Here is a 22,176-nt window from a genome sequence, read left to right on the forward strand (position 1 = left end):
TGTGTGTGTGTTTGTCTGGAAGACATATCGAGAGCGCTTTAGGCTGCAACAGGCGAGGCCTATGGAACGCAAGGGTCAAGAGGATCTGACCTTCCCCCGAGGCCTGGAGTCTGGGTCAGAGAACAGCGCTACTTCCGCCCCAAACAGTCCACTCATAAACACCTCGGTCTCTGCCACTGAGTGAGCATGTGAGTGTGTGTGAGATGTGCATTGTCTTAGCGAGAGATTCTTTGTGAGAGTGAATGCACTGGTTTGTGTGAGATTATTAGTGTGTGTTTTTGTAGTTGTGGGAAAGGGGTCAAGATGGCCCGAATGTGTGTGTGTGTGTGAGTGTTAATTGCTGTGAGCCTTCCCATGCCCCTGCGTTCAGTTGAGATAAATGCATGCTTTGTGGATGCACTGTGCAATCTTTGTGTTTGAAGGGGGTGAAAAATAGTGGCTGTAAAAGAAGAAAGTTGGCAGGTATGAAGGATATAGTGGCACATGAAATGATTGCATGAGGAATTATGTGAGCGCATTAGACGTTCGAGTGGTATATGGCTGCATTATCTCCGGAAATGTGTGTTTGTGCAGAAAATACTAGGCTTTGAGAGACAAATCTGGCCCACTCTGAAAGATCAGTCGTCTACTTTAACCTGATGATTCTTCTAAAAAATTACTTGTAGAAATATCTGACAGCTCTCACAGATTTATTTCCCCCAGCAAACACTGATCCATTACGGCAATTTCATATTTACATACATGCACACGGAAAATATATATATGAGCAATATCACACGAGTAGCAGTGCGATATCGCTGTATATTTGCACGGTTGTGATTCGGCCGTAGGCACGAGGCCACAATAATTCAACGGCCCGTCGTCAATTATTCCTTACTCTACATAGAAAAAGCTTCAATGAAGGAACTCAACGTTCCTTCGTTACTAGTTATAAAGTGACGTTTTAGACTTAGTCTTCAGTGTCACATGATCCTTAAGAAATCATTCTAATAATATTTAAAATAATTTGTTTGCGTTTTTACTGTTGTCGGAAACAACTTTGAGTGACTTCACAGTCACTTCCTGTCGCATGGGAGTGTCCTTGCTTAAGTCATCCTGGTGTCATGAAGTTTTCATCATCATAATTATCATCATCACAGTCGTGCTTTCTCATATATACTTTCTGCAGCCTCCACAGTGCAATCATCACAACTTGCAGTGTGTTCAGAAACCAGACAATTAAACTGAATCCATGGGATTAGACTTAATGGCTGTAGGTAGTGTTTCCTGTCTAAAATGTTTTATCCTCGAGGCATTAAATGAAAACCCCATTACAGAAATGGCACCCATGGCTGACACTGTACTCGGCCATCATCCAGCTCTGGGGCAGCCTAAATAAACACCGGCCACAGTCCCAGGCCCTTATTAGACAGTTGAGGGAATGTTATATAATTCTTTGGTATGATCCCAAGTTCTTCACAACTGAAGCAGCACTGTACTTCTGATTTCTCTATGGGTGAACGACTTCTCTATATTAAGTATAGTTTTATTGTTAAGCATTGAAAATCCAGTCACAATAATAGTTTGAGGTTGGCAAGTACCTGATACATTTCTTAGATGCATATTTCAGAGGAAAGCCTAAATATAAACTAAACCAAAAAAGTGTATTGTTCTGTACTGTATCAGCATATTTCATAGTTTAACAGGAAGTGTGGGTGAGGCTTAAAACAAAAACTTATTTACATCACACAGCCATGAACATGAATTGCTAGTCAGAGCAGGTGTTATTAATAAAAAATGTTTGGTTTAAAACCAATTTTAGGTCAAATATGGACAAACCCAAACGTTGGGTTAAAAATGTAATTAAAAAATGTTACCCAACGGCTGGGTTTGTCCATATTTGACCCAAAATTGGGTTGAAACAACCCAGCATTTTTTAGAGGATGGGAATTCTCATTTTAGAGAGCATTTGATTGGACAAAAATCTGTGAAGTCCAACATGAGTCGTCAATATTTTTGGTTTGTTTCGCAAGAAGAGAAACTGTAAATGTTAATTGTATTTATCTGCTAAATTCATTCACTCATTAATTTATTAATTTGTTCATTTATTTCAATGTTTAGGAGTACACTGGCATATTTGGTGTTTATCCTTGGGATAAGGAGCTTGGGAATCACAACCACAGGGATTTTGAAATGGTTTTGGTTGGAAAAAAATGTACTCTCTTGATAACTTTATATTTCCCTCTCTCTTTTTGATTTCTCAACAGATTTGTCTCTTTTAGTGCTATGCAAAATAATGAATAGCAAACGATGCTTATTATTTTTAAAACTGATATTATATCGTTCTTGTAGTGCCCCAAAAATTATGGGAAATATAGCTTAGTTGCACAAGTCTGTCTCATCATAAACAGGCTAAATTTTCAACATTAGGTTAAAAAAACTAAACAGAACTCAAACAAGTTAAAAACTCTCATTTTGATTACAATTTATTATTAAAAAGTAAATTTTACATGCATTAAGACCAGTTAAAACACTTTATGTGTGAAAGAATTAGGTCATCTCTGAACAAGTGCTAAAAAAAAGAAGGGAATATGAACATCTTTGCTAGTGTTAAAGGCTCCAGCATTTTCTATACGGCCAAATTGGAGCTAGCCACAGGAGGTTAACATTATACAGTTAACCTTCTCACACTCAAAATGTATATGGTTAAACATGCATGCGTCTGCCCAGCGGCACAAAAAGAAGGAGAAAGATAGCAGGGTAACCGAAGCCTAAAAGGTAAAGAGACAGAGGTAATGGCTCCCTGATGAAATCTGATAAAAAGCAATTGAGCTGAAGCATGCGTGCTGCCTCGAGCCACACCTGAACTGTACGTGTGCACGTGTGTGAGTGCATGCATTTGTCAACGGGGCTAATCAGCGCGGTGCTGAACACCCTTGGAGACAGGTGGAGGGGTGTGTGTGCGCGTGTGTGTGCGTGCGTGTGTGTGTGTGTGTGTGTGTGTGTGTGTGTGTGTGTGTGTGTGTGTGTGTGGTGGCTGGCCGGCCCAATGGGGGGGCTTCCAGAGGTCTAGCTAACTAATGAAGCGCAGAAAATTAAACTGGCCTCTCCTCTCCTCCTCTGGGCGGCTGTGGAGACAAAGCACTCGACTAGAGTTTCACATTTGCTAGGGTCTCATCAAAGCTCACACTGAGGTATTTCCACCCTTGAGGGACGGTGCTCTAAATAAGAAATAATTACTCCTTTTTTTTCTTTTTTCTTTTGAATCAGGATGTGTGCAAAGCAAGCCTTAGAGTTAGAGCTGCACAATTAATCAAGAAAATTATTGAGATTTTGATTACAGCAGCTTAGATTCACTTGTAGTGAACAAGTGTTGTTTACATAATTCCATTTAGGTCGACATGCACCGCTGCATAAAAATATTCCATTTACAACATGTTTTTTGCAGCAGTTGAGCATTAGAACCAATTGCAGTTAGATTTAATGGAGTTGCAGAAAATGAGTAAAAGATTTTTATCGTTTATTGAGGAAAATGCTTAGTTTGATTACCTAGTTCTATCATGAAATTCTAGATGGGCCAGGCTGATAGGTCTATAACTTATTGCTAGCAATCATGCCATTATCTACATAGCACAGCTTATTGGTTGCTGTTGCATCAGCGGCCAATGAGCTTGCTGCTCAAACATTCAGATACTTGGCATTGTTTGCTGGTAACAGTCTGCAGCGCGCTTTCAGAACCCTCCCCCTTCCCCAACTCCACCTGTATAGATCTGCTGCAGGAGTTAATTCATGTTACATGTGCAGCAGCAGCATGTCTTACATGCTCACAGCAATATCTGTGTTAGTCATCTTTTAATATTCACACAAATCAGATGTGTTTAAATCAATCTATAAATGACAACTCATTCTATTAAGGCAGTTTTATTCAGTCTGATCCAGAGACTTACATGACTTTTTTTTCCCGATTCTATTCACAAAAGCACAGGACAAAAAGAAAAAGCAATTTAGAATTGTGTTGGTTTTACTAGATGTCGTGCCACTGTCGTGACATCAAATTTATTTTTGAAGAAAAGTAATAATCTTGATTACATGTTTAGGTAAATAGTCAATACATAATTGTATAGTGCATAAAGTTGAGAATGAGAAAGGTGGCTTGAATGAGTTTGGCCGCATGCTTCATTTGAAAGTGCAGTAGATGAAAAGCGGTTTCCTCTTCTTTTCCTCTCTGCTGTAGTTAGGAGGTCTGTTTTTGCTCAGTGGCTACACAAATAACACAGCTGTCATTGGGAGTATCTCCCAGGTACACTTTATCTTCCCCAGCTCTTGAGAAAGAGGTTTGACCTCTATTTGCAAAGGTAACCGAGAGTGTGTTTATTGCAGCTGTGTTTTTTCCAAGCACAGGAAGCAAACACAGACATGTACAGTATGTGTGGTGCAATCACACTTACACACACACACACACACACACACACACACACACACACACACACACACACACACACACACGCTACACATACATCACCATTATGTCAGATATTTTATAAACTCTCTTCATAAAGTTCCTTTATTAGCCTTAATGTCCTGCAAAGACTTTGATTCACGAACAGTTTTAATCGGTAAAGGCTCTTAATAATGACAGCATATTCACTGCCCAAAAGCTATCATGCCTCTAGCCATTGTCCCAGTTATGAGAACAACAAGAACCACATTTAGCGTCTATTGACCAACAACTGGGACTCTATTTTACGCTCCTACATTGTGGCTTCACAATATATGTTGTCTTCTCCAGTTCTCTCCTTTTTTTCTTCTTTTGTGCAGTTTGTGCACGCTAAGGTAGACATTGTTAGCCGCTACCGCTTTTTATAATTGCAGTCTGAGACCTATTGGGCCGAACAGATTGATTTTTTTTCGTTTGTTGAACCGAGAAGCCTTGTGTATTTGACTTGATTCAGACCATACACCACCTCACTAGAGCAATCACCTCCACCCACCCGCTCCTTTCTTACAGGCTAACTTTGTGTTGCCATCAAAGTGAAATACTGTAAAGCGTCAAAGAAAAAGGGGGGGGGGGGGAGGACAGGGAAAAAGAATGTCACCATTTTTCTGTCCCTTTATGCTCTGCCTTAGCATAAATATTTGGGTGTGATCTAAGAAGAAAAGCAATGCTAAGAGCAATATATTAGATTTGATGTGAAGCATTGTTCTACTGTGAGGCCTTGACCTTGGTCAGTGAATGGCACATACAAAGTTAATGGATGTTTTCAGAGTAAATCAAAAAATGCACATCCTGCCAATCTCCATCTGTTGTGTATTTGTGTTTGTGTGTGTGCGTTTTTGTGCAAAAAACTGGTGGGAGTTTTAGTAATTTTTATGGTCCCACTTTATATTAAGTGGCTTTAAGTACTATGTACTTACATTGAAATTAATAATTTGATACAATGGACTTATTGTGTACATACATGTTTTTACATTGTACTTATATTTTTAAAATACCTGCATGTAATTACACCTGTAATTAATGTATGTAATTACATTTGTAATTACACTGTTGACCCTTCCCTTATACCTTAACACACCCTTTAACTTAACCATACCAGCACACCTGTCCCTAACCTTACCCGTATCACACCGCAATAGCAGCAAAAGTGTTTTACAATAAAACATTAACACAATAAGTACATTGTACTTATTTTTCGATGTAAGTACATAGTACTTTTTTTCTCCAAAATTTTAGCCATTATAGCCATTCAGCTTTACAGTATAATTAAAAGCTATCAATTATAACATTTATTAGGCTTTAAAAATACAACAACTTTTAATTTAAGTGAACTTTAAACAATCTTCCCATAAATCCATTATAATAAATGTCACATTTATCGGTGCCTTTGAATATATCAGGGCTCATTTTTTTTATTGGCCCAGTCAGACCAGTTCATATTTTTACTTGCCTAGTCAAAATGCACAAAAAGTCATTGTTTTTGACCCATGTAACCTTGTAAACAGTGCTTTAAGATTTCCACGTAGGTCTAACAGTTAGGATATATACTGTACATAAATTGAATAAAGTTATCAAACACTTCACAGTCTTCACTGCATAAATCACAAGTTAAATATAGATGAATCCTTATTAAAGCTACAAAAGTTATTCAGTCAAGAGAAGTGAGTTATTTTTTTTTCTTGTGTTCTTTGATTATCATTAATGATCAACATCACAACAGCAGGTTTATTAGGCTGCTGTCACTTTAAGACCTGCTGCACATGACGTAGATCTGACACTTATCACATTTTCTCACAACTCTTTACGTTCATTTAAGACTTTATTTAAATTACTTTGTGCTTGCGAGGATACTTGACAAAACTGGCATTTTGGCATAATTTTGTGTGTTTTTGTCCATTCAAGCGCTGTCGGACGCAGCGTGCGCACGAGTCATGTGTGTGTCACACAGACGCGCATCAGCACCGTACTGCGTTCTCTTTTGTGTCTTATTACGCTTAAATGGTTTAAAAGCATTTGCATGAATAAGAGCGTGATCATAAAATGTTACACTAGCCAAAGGATGAAGGGAAAAACGGATGCTGCGTTAATTGCGTTAAATATTTTTAATGCGTTAAACTGTAAAAATAAATCGCATGTGTTAACGTGCACATTTTGACAGCCCTAGTCATTTTATATTGCACAGGCAAACTCCCCATTTGATTTAGATTGGTTGTAAGGAATAATACAAACCTGAAGCTCAAAGACAAGGCCGGTTTGAGCATCACCCTTCAGCCAGAGGAATTCTCCTCTTAGAGTCACCCACTTATGAGACTCAACGCCGTTCAGTATATCAATAATACTTTACAATCCGAGCACCTGGAGGGATCTTGCCTTCTCTGAACCACAAAAGAAGAGTGAAAGAAAAAGAATTTGGCTTAGAAACCTGAGAGGAAAATCAAAGTAGTGGACCTGTTATGAAATTTGATAAAAAGCAGTTGAGCGTAAGCATGCAACAAGAGCAAAGGCACAGCAACAACAGATCAGAGCCGAGGCATTGCGCCATAGGAACAAAGTGACTGGTGGGGAATCTGCTATTAAAACTTAGATGCTCCTTCACACTTTGGTATTATGATCACCGTGATTTTGCCAAGACATTATCGGATCAACATATTTTGTCCGAAAATTCAGTCTTAACATTATCCCTACCCCTAAACCTAACCCTACCCATACCCTATCCCTAAATCAGAGGGAAATGACAGGTGCATAACACTGATGTAGAAGCAGCACCTAACCCTGGTTATAAGTCTAAACTCGACGTAAACTGTAAACGTGTCCCTCAAATCTGATTGGTTGATTGAAATGTCGTTCCAGGATCAACAAAGATGTTGATTCAGGAACATGTTGCACTTGGTGAAATCGTGTTCACTCTACAGCCTTGCTCCCAACCAAGGGCTCTAGGTTTGACTGGCTAGCATGGCCCAGTTAGTCCCTGTTAGTAAAATGGATAGATTTAACCATGTTTTGAATCTTTTTTCAGATGAAAGTGAGCTTTAGAGAGGTGGCACATTCCTCAAGAGACCACTATATACCCGCTGCACGGTGTAAATTTGTATTCATATTTTTGTCTTTTGATTAAAATTTTGTCACCCCAAGATGTCATATTAATATTTATTCATTTTAGTATAATTTGTTAGTAATTAATTTCAATTAAGTTTCTTTAATTGACTAAAATGTCATCTAATTTATTCTTTAAATGTATTCATTAAAAATATATTTCAGCTCACAAAGCTCTATACAGTATGATTATATTATTTGAAACAATCCTATTTTTTCCTAGATTTTTTTTTTTTTAGTGCATTAATAATATTTTGTTTATTTATTTTAGGGTTTCATAATCAGTTTTAATTATAATTGTTTACTTATCACCATGATGCACATTTTTCGTCGTGTCTTTGTTGCCATTGACAAAAAAATAATAATTTTGTCAGTAATTTAGTTTTTTTTTGTAATTAACACGGCCTATGCATGTACATTAGTGTCCTCACAGGTCCAGGTGAGCAGTCTTTTTCCGAGAGGCAACCATACTCACCCCTCTCTATCTCTTCCATCTCTTGTGGCATCTCTCATTCTCTTTCTCCATCCCCTCTCTTGCTCTCTACATTCTCAATACTGTGCACATGAGAGTGCTTATTGAAGAGTGGTTGATTGGAGTAACACATGCAGTGTAAGCGTATGGGCAGAGTCTGTGTGTATTGTACACACCTCCACCCACGCCGCATGAATCCTGCTCCCTCTATACCGCATCTTTTTCGACACCTTGTTAGTGATCTGATGGTGTGGTGATGGAGGCTATTTTTGGAGGACTGCCGCTTTGGCTTCTGCATGTTAATGAACACTTTCCAAATTGCTACTAAAGTATAGCAGTAACAGCTGTTTCTGGACCTTCTCATAACCTCAATAACACTCTCTCGTCCACTGGGGCATTGAAACAAAATCAATATACATACACTTTCGCTTGCACATACAGTACATGCATTCTGTTGTTTCTTGACTGATGAATCATTGACCACTGCTCTAATGTTAACATGAAAGTGCTGTTTGTAACCCATTTTACTTTTTGTAATATAATGATAGAGCTGTGTGGTTGGAGGGAGGGGTTAAAATACAAGAGGGATTGCTGACATCCACGGTGGAATATTATATTATATTATTAGACAGAACATCATCTAATATAATGTAATTGTAACACTTTTCAATAAGGTTCCATTCGTTAATATTGGTTAACTAGGCTACATCAGGAAACTTCTAAAGGAATTATTTTTGTCATCTTTAGTTCGTTAATTTCAGCATTTACTAATACATTATTCAAATCAAAAGCTGTATAGGTTAATATTATTAATATCATGGATGAATAGTCAATTCTGATTGGCTGGAAGATGTGTATGAAAACCGTTTAATGCACAGGTAGTTCCAGTCAGTTTAATCACCGTTCTATATTAATGCGCTGCCTTCATTGAAGTGCCCACACACCACTCGGAGATCGGAGATTGCTCTGTCCACACACAGAATCATTCAGAAGCACAGAAACTTATTAACGCTGCCCCACGACTTTTATGAATGAAATAGCTTCGCTACTGAATCGCTACATTATATTTCTCAGCAGCAAGGGGGTAACATCGCTGTTTTTGAAGGAATTAAACTCACAACTTTATTGTTAGAGAGAGACGCTGCACAGCAACTTTTATTAACATGAAGGAACTTATATATTTTTGTCTTCTGTTCTTGCCGTCATAGTTTTGGATTGTTGAATCTAGTTTATTATATTATATTATATTATAATATTATATTATATTATATTATATTAGTTGATCATTATCCATGCCTGATTTTATATTGCTTTCGTAAAAATGAAAAAGATCATTTACATTATTCATACATTTTACTTTACAGTTAGGATAGTTGCTAGTCATTAGTCCCATGGCATTTACAGCTCAAGTGATAGGGCTCAAAAGAGTTTTGTTCTCCTATCAGTAAAGAAAATGAAAGTAATTTTAGAGGCAAAACCATTGCATTTTGATAAAAGATTACAAAGATTATTTTGCTTTGAAATAACTTTGAATTATACGTTGTTTAAAATAACACCAGGAATGTGTATTAGGAAGTAAACATGGTTCATTTAGATTTCATGTTGACCTCAAGAGCACTAAGGTGATGAAAACTGGTCTCGTCCACACTGGCTGAATTACTCCACTTCTCCTTTTCTTTCATCCAGGCCCTTCTGAGCAATGGTGTGACTTTCACTAAGCTCTCACCCCAACTTGCGAGAGACAAAAAGACGGAGTGGTAGATTAGAGAAGGGTTCTGCTCCCGTCTGACGGATTTAAGACACAAAGGTACGTTGGGCCTGTGATTCCAGCTTTCCCTGCAGGAACTCTCTCCACACTCCTTCAAACTCAAAGCTAGGTGCGTGCAGGTAACACAAGTTTGTGTGAGAGTTTGCAACAGCGTAAACCAAACAAAACATGAAACGCCGCTCTAGCTCTGTTTCATCTGCGCAAGACTCCCGGGCTGTTTGGAAAGAAGAAAGGAAGTTATTTTTCTCTGCTTTTTTCGCGTGAAAGACTTTCCTTTGACAGATTGGGTAGGAAAATGAAGAGATGATTGTTTTAGAGGAATGTTGTTGGTTCAATAGCAACATTAGTGTAGCCTGTTCAAACCGTGCGCTTGCAGATAAACGCACACTCCCTTTTTAAAAGTTTGCACAACTTGGGCCTGATAAGCAAACATCCTTTTCAGTGTGTTCATTGGTGTGCCTCAATGAAAAGTGTTTCCGTGTTGCTGCATTGTAAAACCTGGGAAAAAGTTAAAGTTGTTTGAGCACAAAAATGGAGGCCTGTTTCTCTCCCCTGTACTGGCTTTCATCATGTGCTGCGTTTTTTTCGGTAAATAAGACGTCGTCTTTGTAACCCCTCTTCCCCATTTATGATAAGACTTAAACAGAGGTCTGCGTTCCTACATCCGTACACACACACGCATACTCACACACTCAGATACTATTGTTACCGTGGCTATAATTGCTAAGAGACAATTGCGGCTGTCTGCAGGGCTTTGTTGTCTGTTGGGTGCCATGCCAACCGCAGCAGGAGAACTGTCTTCATGTTATCTGCCTTGATATAGGTATTAGCAAATTATGCAGAGAATTCATTTCAATACATTTGGCCAAATGAAAGGCTTATGAGCGGGCCCATAGTCTGCAGACTATTTTCTGCGCTGAGAATGGATTTAAATCTGGTAAAATGTTTAACGGTAATAGTACTACACTATTATTGGTAGCTGAATCATCAGCATATTCAAGTTACTTTAAAAATTTTTTTAAAGGGGGATAATCCGGTCTTGCCTTCTGGTTGGTCAGTATTCCTGCTTTCCAAAACAGTTACAGTAAAATCCGCAATATAATAACCGCTATGATGTGAAACATTTCTCACTCTCTTCCAATCTCCCATCCAAGTACTAACCAAACCAAATATTGCTTCCAAAATCAGATGAGATTGGGCAAGCCAATTTTTGTATGGTCACAGGGACCATCTTCTATTCCATATTCCATTCCACTTTTTTTTTTATTGTTTGGTTGATATCGGTGTATATTAGTGATGTTAACCGATGACCGTTTGACCGATGGTTGACCGTTTCAACGTTAACCGATCAAAGTTGTCGGTAGTCGGTAAAAAAAAAAAAAAGTGATCTCTAAATTAGGCTATTATAGACAGTGGACTAAACGCTGCGAAATTGCACGCGCGGATCGAAATGGCTGTTATTTCATATAGCGTAGCATATTTTAAACTAATCGGTTAACCGGTTTCAACCGGCTAATGAGGCTCGGTGGTCGGTCAAGAAATGTTTTAGTTTTCGCCATCCCTAGTGTATATATTTCACAGAACCTGATTTCACCAACTGTAACATGTTCCTTGATTAACATCTTTGCTGATCCTGGAACAACATTCCAATCAACCAGTCAGATTTGAGGGACAGGTTTACCGTTTATATCAAGTTTAGGCTTACAAGCAAGGTTATGTGCTTCTACATCAGTGTTATTCGCCTATCATTTCCCTCTGATTTTAGGGATGAGTTATGGAAAGGGTTAGGTTTAGGGGTAGACAAATGTTTCACATTACTTTTTCAGACAGAAATGTTGGTCCTGGAGCAACAAAATATGTTGACCCAGGAACACATCTAACTCTGCAAAATCAGGACCTATTTCGGCTGACATTGTATTTGTTTATACTCATTTCTCCAATTTTTACATTTAGATTGTTTTTGCTGTCACCTAACACTCATGCGAAGTTAGTCTTTGAAAATACTAATAATTTAATAACACTGTTAAAATTTTATCTTTAGCCAATCTCAAAATGGATATACATTTTTCGCATTGTTCATTATATTGTTGTGATGCCTATTGCATACATTCACTTAAGTTGATTTTAGTTTAGTACTTTATTTTAAAATGATGCAGTCTACTATGGAATTTTTATATTTGCAATTATTGATTATCATTAATAACATGAAACAATTATTATTATTGGTTCAATGCTATCAGCCTGAATTGTAATATTGGTTCATCCCTAATTCCACAAATAACTTTAATAATTATGTTTTGTTAAAAAATATGTTTAGTTTTTGTTGTTTTATAAGCTAAAAACTCAAGGCAGTGCTGTATTCTGAATATAGCCATGGCTAGCGATTGTCAATTCGATCTCATGAGAAAACGTATCTATTACGATGTGGCGATTTTGTACGATATGTATTTGTACGGAAACATACGATTTTTAAAGAAAAGTATGAAATAACATGAAGATTCACCCCTAAATCTTACCATCAGTTGGGTGTAATCAGATCGTACGAAAACATTGATGTTTCATGTTGAACATTGAATTAGCGACCAATTCGCCAAAATGTAAAAAAGTTACAAATTGCCATGAGGTTGTATTGGTATTACCGTACATGACATGCCTATAAACACCCTTTAGGCATGACTATTCACAAAACTAATTCAGCATCATTCTAGCACACTCTGAAATTACTATTAAACCATGATAGGCTACACAAAACAATCTGTGCACTGCATGTTGTTTGGTTGTTTTGAAAAGACAAAAGGTGGTCTGAGGTGTAAAGATCAGACTTCTCCTGTTTTTACCCTCGGCTTTGTGTAGTGTTACTCATAGGGTGTCCGTTTCTGGCCACTGGCTATGAGAGCTGAGCTGTGGGTGTTGAGGTAATGTTCGCGAGTCAGCGTTGAGAAGAATTATCGAGCTTTTTTTGTTGCGCATGCTGTTAGATGCCACACTATCTTCTTTTTGCGAGGACAGTCGCCCAAGGCTTGTTTGTTAGGTTGCCATTTGAAATTCATCCTTTGCTTCAGATGTGACAGATCTTTCAGGCCTTGAGCAATGTTTTATCTCTGAGTGTGTGGCGGGTCTTGCGTCTTGTTCTCTTAGATGTGACTGTGCGTACGCCCACTTGGTCTTATTTTTGTTTGAATTGCCATTCAGCAACATGTGTCATTTATCAGTGTTTGTGGAGAATGAAATCGTCTGTGAAAGAGTGAAAGCTAGCATTTTGCCTTAATGATGCTGGTAGTTAAGATCCATATGGTGCGTTTTGCTGTTAACAGATTAGCATACTTTCTCTCAGTCATACATCACACACGCAGAGCATTTATGGTTTACCGCAGTTATTGATTTTACTCTGTCGAGGGTTTCATTTTTCTCCCTTCACATAAGGTTCACATGTGTATCTCCTAAAGGTTTTGTGTGGATTTATTTTTGTTCAACAGTAATTTTCATTAAATATAAAATGATCAGTATATGCAGATGTGCCATTTTGACAAGCAAGCACTTTGATGAGGTTTGATTAATAATAATTAACATATTAACCTTACAGTAATTGTCTGCCACACTGAGAGACATTCTGGCAATGATGTCAGAAATGTATTCATGTTTGAGTGTACATGGCTTTTAAGAATCGTTCATGCCACTAGCAAGTTTATCACTACTGGTTGGTTGCTATAAGTGTTCTTCGTTCAGGTTGCAATAGTAATGGTTAAGCCTTATAGTCCTAGATTAAAATGCACATTTGAGCTTTCAATTGAAGGTAACTTGCACTGGTATTATATCTTAAAATATGTTAGTTCCATTGTTTCGTCTCAAGATAAACACCAGTAATGTTTGTTTTTTTTCTAAGGCACGTTTATAAAAGCTACTTCGAGGTCCTCATTTAACTAAGGCCTACTCTTGGCTTAGTCTAAGCCCTGTCTGTGAAACCAGGTCAAAATGTTTTTTCATGTTTTAACTCTTGGCTTATTATGAATCGAAAATGTCCATGAAAGAGGTGGTTCTTGGTTCATTGAGTTAGCTTCAGTCTGATTCGTGAATGAATCGTTCAGGCAGATGTTGGCTGCATGCATCCAAATGTTCCCTACTATACAGTAAAAAACAGTACAGGGTGTTCAAATTCACAGTATTCTTAAAAAAATAGGCAAAAAAATGCTCGGATGACTTACCACTTCCAACAAGATTATGTTCACATTCAATTGACACTTTACCATCCCATGATGCCACGGGAAAGAAGTTGTGAATGGCAGTGAAGTGACTCAGCTGACACAGATAGGTCACCTGATAATGACAACATCAGAAATGTAGTATACAGTAGTGGCCAAAAGTGATGTCCAGAGGGGATATTTGTTTTTAATAACCCTACAAATTCAATCAAACCTAAAAATATGAGGACAATTATTTATATATATACTTTTATATTTGTCTGAAAAAACTATTTGGCAAACAAAAGCAAGCTACAGGTTTTATTTTTATGCTACAAAGAAAAAAATCTCACCTACATTGACTACAACATAATCAGTTCTTAATATTTCATTGGTTCTCTATTGTTTTTGCATGTGTTCATATTTTTTTAACAGCCTGGTCAAAAATTATGTCCACACAATTTTTCATGTTTCATTGTGTTATCACAAATAAAACAATTGACTCCAAGCACATCTATGCAATATGCTTACAAAATCTTTAACACATTTTTATTAATATTTGAATAAAGAGTGAAGATGTGAATTTTCCTAGACTTGACATAACTTTTGGCCACTACTGTACATCCATATTACATTTATACTATATAGGACATACTTTTTTTTTTTAAATGTTGCTAAATAATTTCTTACTTAAAAGAAGTCTACCTACCCAGATAGTATGCAATTTTGGATGTAGCCTTTGTGAACCTTTTTTAACCAAATGATTAACAATCATTACAATGATTTTTAATGAATCAGACATCACTGATTAGAAGTATTCTTAAATAATAAATTCAAGTAATGTTGTCACTGCCGTTAGGAACAGAACATTACTGTGTGTGCAAAAAAGTGTCAATGGCACAGCATGCAAGAGAAAGTTTTTGTAACAGTTTGTGTATAATGGTATGAAATTCATTTTGATAGTTGAGAGGATTCCAGAATATTCTCATTATGTGATCGGCATGTTAGAACTGGTTTCTTTGAGTGACAGCTATTGCAACCCTAAATGTATCTCTCACACTACACACCCTTCAAGAATACACTTCTTCATTTTACACACTGATGCCACACAGGTCTTGCCAAACCTTCTGGATGTGACCAGTCTACTTAGACAGCATTTCTGAGCAGCATAAGTACGCCATAGGCAAATTCTGACACAAAATGCACTTATAATGCCCAAAAGTGCTGTTGAGGTAGGCAGATCCACACAGACCTAGTATGTGTGTGTCTCTACACTCAGCAAAATAGAGACATCAACTCTGTCTAAAAATATCAGCACTCAAATTAGTACCAATTAATACGTGCACTGTGGTTTATGGTTCATAAATCAGTAAACAGGGCTTTCAAAACATCTTTATTACTCCATGATGCTAAAAACTAGCTCTGTGGCTGTTTCGGATAGAGATTATTTATTATATTTACAACATCCACATGACAGTTTTACATCACAATCATCTGCTGCTGATGTCATCATCAGAGCAAATCCTAATAGAGTACAACAGTCGGATTCCAGAAGTAAAAATCCATTCATTTTCTCCATAGTGAAAGTGATTTTTTACAATAACTGATAAACCTTTAAAGACAAACCTATCGTGAGTTTCCTACCGAGGTTGTTAATCGATGATATATGCTTTTGTTGAAGCCATTCATTTTCATTATTTCAACTTATTTTTTAAAATAAGCATGTTTAACAGCTGAGTTTATGGTGAAAAAGTACATTACCTATGACTGTAAATTTGAAACAAAATTCCAACAATCAGAGAGTTGAGGAGAGTAAAAGGTGGCAAAAGAGCTTGGAGGGAACACCCACTCCCATAAAGCACCACAAATTATGTAATAGAGTCGGCCTCGCTGTGCGGTCAAAATACAAAATACAAAAAATTGCATGTATATTTTGCTATAAGCTTAAAGGTACACTATGTAACTTTTGGCACTCTAGCCATTAATGAACAAAACTGTATGTGTCTTGCAGAAGAATATTGTAGCCAGAGCTACTTCTCTCTGTTTAAGGATATGATGAGTCACGCAGGTACTAGGATTCTTTGCAGTGGTACGACCCTGGTTTAAAATAGTCTGAATATAAACACTTATTATAGGTGTACCGCAGTGATTCAGGATTAGACAAAAACCCAGTTTGGAAGATGGATTCATGATGTACTCGCTCATTATATCAATTTTGTAAATAAATAAATAAATAAAAAAAGTGACATAGTGGACCTTTAAAATATATTGTTTCAATAAATCAATAATCAGCTACGTCAAATGAATAGTTTGATATTTCTCCATCACTTTTAATTCGCAATGCTTCATGGGATTGTAGTTCTTCATGGGATTGTTGTACACAGTCTTGTACCTTTGTCTTTTTGTCCGATATTCTTTTTTTTTTTTTTTTTTTTGCTTAAAATATAAACATTTTATATTGTGATTCACCTTGTAGCTGTTTGTCTTGGTTCATGGCATATAACTCTTTAACAAAGACTTTGTTTAAAATCCCTATTGGAAAAATTAATGCAGAAAATACTTCCGGAACCAACGCTTCTGAAAAAGTGGGCGTGCACTACCGCACTCGTCTGCACATGTCTTTCCTGGACTGTTTATACATGGGGTAGACCCACCTCAAGTGGACAGTGCTCAATACGAGTAAACAATGTCCTGTTTATGATCCAGTCAGTCACGTTTGAATGTAGTTGAAAATTCATCATGAAGTTTTCATTGTATAATTTGGTGGAATAATATGTGTGGGATGCAGTTGGGGACCCCCAAGAGCCCTGACACAATTCGAACACTCCCTAATATTAATCATAAAATATATTTCACGCTCATTACATCTGTTTTTTTCTTTTTCTCTCTGTGATTGGTGAGGTGAAACCCAGGTCAGTGTGTTACTCATCAGGCTGCAGGAAATGACCCACTTCCTCTGACTCTGGATCAGCGGGGTCTAGTACAGCTGAGTCAGATCACTCACTAGTTCTCAACCCGTTTTGTGCTGCTACTGTAGATTCTGACAGAAATATCAAATATAGAGTGAAATATGTGGTGGTTTGGTAAACCGTGTCCAAAACGTATGTATTCCACACTGCTCTGACATCTCTCCCCTGTGTTTTCTCCACTCCAGCAGCTCCAAAGAGCCAAAGGCCAGGCCAAAACATCTGTTTTACAAATACAGCTTCACAAACAACGTAACGTGCCTATTTGCAGATAAACAAATAGTGCTGTCAATCCATCTGGAGGTTTCCTCCAAATGTGAAATGACCGTTTCCTACATTCAGCTGTCAGAACGGGAGCGTGTAACACAATGAAGTGTGTACGGATACGCGAGGGGTCGAGGCTGTGGCTGTCAACTAGCCGTCAACCCAGAGTGACGACTCCCCCTCCGATGTCAAGAGGAGGCCCTGGAGGGTGTGTTGCGCTCACCATGTACAAAATCATACGGCGACCCCCTCTCTCCTTCCCGCATGAGACAGCTCGCTGTGCCTGGCAGGCCTTTAAGGAGCCCCCTTTAAAGACTCCCAGAGGGAAAGGCCATCAAAACAATTTGGAGGAACTGCGAGCGCACTGTCATCCGTGTGACTCTCAGACAGAATATCTCAATGGAGTACTCATGGTCTTGAATAGGAAGGGGTGGGGTATTAATATTAATCAGGGGTCTCTAATAGAATCCTGACCAAGAGCAGGACGGGGATAGGGGATTTGGGCCAAATATTCAAAACAAGGATGAATAGAGTATTTGCATACACATGTAAATGGTAAGAGGCAGTGGAGCCACTTAACATGCGCTTATTAGCTATGTGTGCATGCATGTGTGTATTTGTAAGAGTGGCAGTCGGTTTGAGACAGTCTTTGTTTACCACAAATTAAGATGCTAAAATCTGATTTGATGAGCTATGATCAAAACCATAAACTGTCGATAAAACCATGTCAGTACTAGTGAATTTACTAAAAAAAAATTTATTGATAAGTAGAATCAAAACACACACACACACACACACATATTACTTTGAACAAATTCCAATTCTGTGTTTTGCGTGTGTGCTTATTTCTTTATTATAATTGGCAGAAAAGTAGAAAGAGAAGACAGCATGGCAGAATCAGTTTGCTATTGATGTCGGGTTACCAGGTGTGTGTATATTTGAACCCAACATCCAACACCACATAAAAGACAACAATTTAATACCTGGAGAATTAGAGTTGGCACATCAAATCAAGTTGATATTTAAACCACACAACAGAGGTAGTCAACAGATGTCAAATAGTGCATATTGTGTCTATACAGGTGTATTTACAGTCAGTTGACTACACTTGTGTGATTGTTTTGAGAGCAAAAGGGCTTGTGTTGAAGGAATTACAAAAGTGAATAGCTTATAAAAACTTTGGTGTGTGTGTGTGTGTGTGTGTGTGTGTGTGTGTGTGTGTGTGTGTGTGTGTGTGTGTGTGTGTGTGTGTGTGTGTGTGTGTGTGTGTGTGTGTGTGTGTGTGTGTGTGTGTGTGTGTGTGTGTGTGTGTGTGTGTATACTGTATATATATTCTTAATTAAATTCCTGTAATTATTTTATTTTATTTAGTTTTACTGTAGCACTAAAACACCGTTATAATTTCACAAGTTACTTTTCACAATGTCCCTTAAAAGTTTCTTAGGTGATGAGCATCTCATTTCCTAAGTTTAAGGTATTAACTTACTATTATACTTGAAGTAGTTCAGCTGAAACACGCATTTTCACACATGCACACACTCTCTAAACACTACCAAGTATAATAACTTAGTTTGCCTTGAAGCAAAAGTTCCTTTTGTCTGTCTAAGCTCTTAGCATCTACCTGCCCACTTAGCTACAGATAGTCATATCATAAAGCCTTAAGCACAATCTCAGAGGACAGACCCTATTAATGCAATCCCTCTTCTCTAGCCACAGGACGTCTTATTCTGTATGTAGATAGGGGGATTTAAGCTCTCATTGCAGTGTTCTACATAATGCCGTTGCTCACTTGGGAAGTTGTGTTTTGCTTGATTTGACTTTAAATAGTCCTCGCTTGTAGATAAGGAAATGGGTGTTGTCAGGTTGGATGTCTTTTTTCAGTCAGTTGTGACTATTTGTTGTCACCTACACACCTTTGGTGTGTAACTAGGGACAGAAATGGCCAAATAGGGCCAACATGATTGTATGCTGTGTGATATGTGATGATGGTGTTGGGTTACATGAGCGTAAGCAATGCTTCTTCGCTTGTTTTTGGATGCAGAGATTCTGTACTATATCTGAAGATGCATAATTGAGCCCACTTACTGTAAAAAATGGATTGCTGGAAAATCCGTCAATGGCTGAAGCGCTGTGTAATAAATGACGGAAAATACTGTCAATGGCAGTGAAAGAGTTCATTATTAAGATAAAGCAGTTCATTGTTTGCCTATTATGCTTTTTCGGATATTACGTTTTATTTAGTGTGTTATATAGCTGTTGTTAATGTAAAACGTCTGCAAAGTTTCAAAGATCAAAGGGCACGATAAATTAAGTTATTGTCTATCAAAAGAAAGAATTGATTCTGAACTGCCAGAAATGAGTTGTCAGTAATTCCAGTCTTAGTTCCTGAATGAACCTATATGTAGGTTTGTAACAAATTTGCTAAAAATGCCAGGACTTCGTTGGCTTCCCGCGAACAATGGGCCCTATTTTAACGATCTGAAACGCAAGTGTCAAAGCGCAAAGCGCAAGTAACTCTGTGGGCGGATCCCGGCGCTGTTGCTATTTTCCCGGCGGGATAAATGACTCTTGCGCCTGGCGCAAATCTAAAAGGGGTTGGTCTGAAGTAGCTTCATTATTCATAGGTGTAGTTTGGGCGTAACGTGAAATAAACCAATCAGAGCGTCCTCTCACATTCCCTTTAAGAGCCGGCGCGCTTGTTCCATGGCGGATCGCTATTATAACGGCGGATTTGCCAGCGCACGCCAGAAGCGGTTCACAGACGAGGAGGCCGACGTTCTCGTCAGGGCCGTAAAAGACAGAGAGAAGTGACAATGGGGATGATGGGAGAAACCCACACAAATTAGCTTCGGTTAAACAGGCGTATATTTTGGGTAAATGTGTAGCCTAATCTAGATTTCTTTTTTCTTTTTTATCTAGATAGATCTTTTTCACATCTTCACGGACACAACAATGATTTCCCTCGTGTGTTAATATTTTTCCTTGTAATAATGTATGATTTGCAAAAATGAAAACTGCTGCGTCTGTTTATATTAAAGAATCAAAGTGGATGCGCGTTAACATTATGGCCAAGCACGCGGCCTTAAAATACCATATCACTAACGCGCAACGCGCCACTGTCATTAGACTGTTTTTTCCCTGGTCAGTGGCGCAATTGCTTTCTAAAACTGGAAAATAGCACCATGGAAGTTTTGCGCCGAAACACGCCTCCTCTTTGCACTGAACCGCCCCCGCGAGCGCAAGTTCATTCCCTAATTTACCGACGTGCGTCTGTGGAGGGAAAAGTCCGCTGTGCGCGGGTGCAAAATAGGAATGATACATGCGTCGGTGATCAAAGTCAATTGCGCTGGGTGCAAGATAGGGCCCAATGTCTACTTTGACCAGCCCTCAAACACTGTTGTTGTTCCAGGAGCTGAAATTCAGATATGGCAATGGGTATTTTGTTTCCAACACACGCTGTAAACGGTAGATCTGGGCCATCTTACCAATCAGAGCAGAGCAGGCTAGGAGGGTTTCAAAGACTGAATCTTTTATCGAACCGTTTCAGAAACTGTGAGAAAAGAGCCGATGCATCGATGCTGTATATTGTGAGAAAACGTTTTTTTTTTTTTTTTACCGAGGATGCATGTTAAACTATATTGACCTCCAAAACAAAAATAGGAGCCTTTAAAATAGCATAATAGATTAATTTTAATTAATTAATTAAACTGAAATATTTGAAAAATGCCCAGACAAAATTGTATTAATAATATAATATATTATACAATTTATAGAATGTTATATAAATACGATTTTATTATATAAGAATAAAAAATTATACGTACAAATAAAAAATCTTAATTGCCTTTGAAAATATTGCCATTTGAAGTTCATTTCAACACTAGTGGTAACTCGATGGTTTGTGCTGCTCTGTACACAGTAATTGGGTTTGTTCCTAAATAAAAAAGCATGTATCTTGCAAAACGGTGACATAGCACTTTCCAAAGGTCGAGTATTTTGCATGAGACTGTCAATTTATGCCGTGTTGAACCACTGCAGTTGTTAGCAGCAAAATATCTGCTTGTGGCCTCTTCATATTATCTCTCAACTAGATTCTGTGCCTCCTCAACCCCTAGATTACAAAGGGTTAACAACGCTGCTTTTGTAATAGATTGTGTTTGTATATAATCTTGTTTTGTCATGGGCATAAATAGGCAGTTTATTTAACAAGTCAAATTGGATGAACAGCGCAGCAAGTTTTCCCCCCTCTTTTTTTATTCCTTTTTTTGTCCTATTCTCCTCTCTAGTCAAACATTGAAAGCAAATAATAATGGCAATAATAAACAGAACTGGAGATAACGCTGGCACAATCGTCTGAGACGTCCCAGCACTAGCGTGTGGCTTTGTAGCGCTTAGCCGTGCGGCGAGAGAGGAGGGGAGCGGTGGGCGGCAGTTATTTTACATGATATCAAACACTTGAAAGGGCCCAGCCATTGAGAAGCATGGAAAGGCGCCCGAGTTAAAGGAGCGTTGGAGAGAGAGAGAACATAGGGAGGACTAAAATTGTAAATATGCTGGTGTAAAGGGATGCTAAAGTTATCTGGCTAAGCGCTGTCAGGCCACCCATTGTTCGGCAAGGTGATAAAAGGCAATTTCCCGCTTTTTCCTCGCCACCGCACGCGCAGCGCTTAATTTAAGGGCCATTTTCTGTAACAGTGTTGACAGTTTAAACATATCTCCCCCTTTTTTCTCCCGGGCTTTGTTGTCTTTTCCCTGCAAAGCTGCTTGTTGTATTCACGCTGCTGTTTATTAGTCTATAACCCTCTTGTATCGCATGTTCCTCTCAAGGCTGTAACAATGCTTGCCATGGGGCCTTTAATACCTGTCAGCTCCTGCCAATGGAAGCCCATTTTGTTTCATATTCAAATTCCCTGTTGGGAAGATTTGTTTTTCTCCTCTGCTTCCTTAATCTTCTTCCC

At 38.1% G+C, this 22,176-nt stretch overlaps 1 protein-coding gene across 6 annotated transcripts in view; it reads left to right on the forward strand.

Moving 5' to 3' along the window:
* Positions 1-22,176, forward strand: part of foxp4 (forkhead box P4) — a 288,002-nt gene that overhangs the window by 114,216 nt on the left and 151,610 nt on the right. The window contains exon 5 of one of the 6 annotated variants that reach the window (XM_079596529.1): positions 9,729-9,849. The exons of 4 other annotated variants lie outside the window; for them this stretch is intronic. The gene's annotated coding sequence lies outside the window, so the exon portion shown is untranslated. Of the gene's footprint in view, positions 1-9,727; positions 9,850-22,176 lie in introns of those variants that run through there. One more of the 6 variants, XM_079596525.1, reaches the window with a different exon arrangement.

The sequence above is a fragment of the Phoxinus phoxinus genome (genome assembly GCF_949152265.1).
Source record: "Phoxinus phoxinus genome assembly, chromosome: 22".
Lineage (NCBI taxonomy): Eukaryota > Metazoa > Chordata > Actinopteri > Cypriniformes > Leuciscidae > Phoxinus > Phoxinus phoxinus.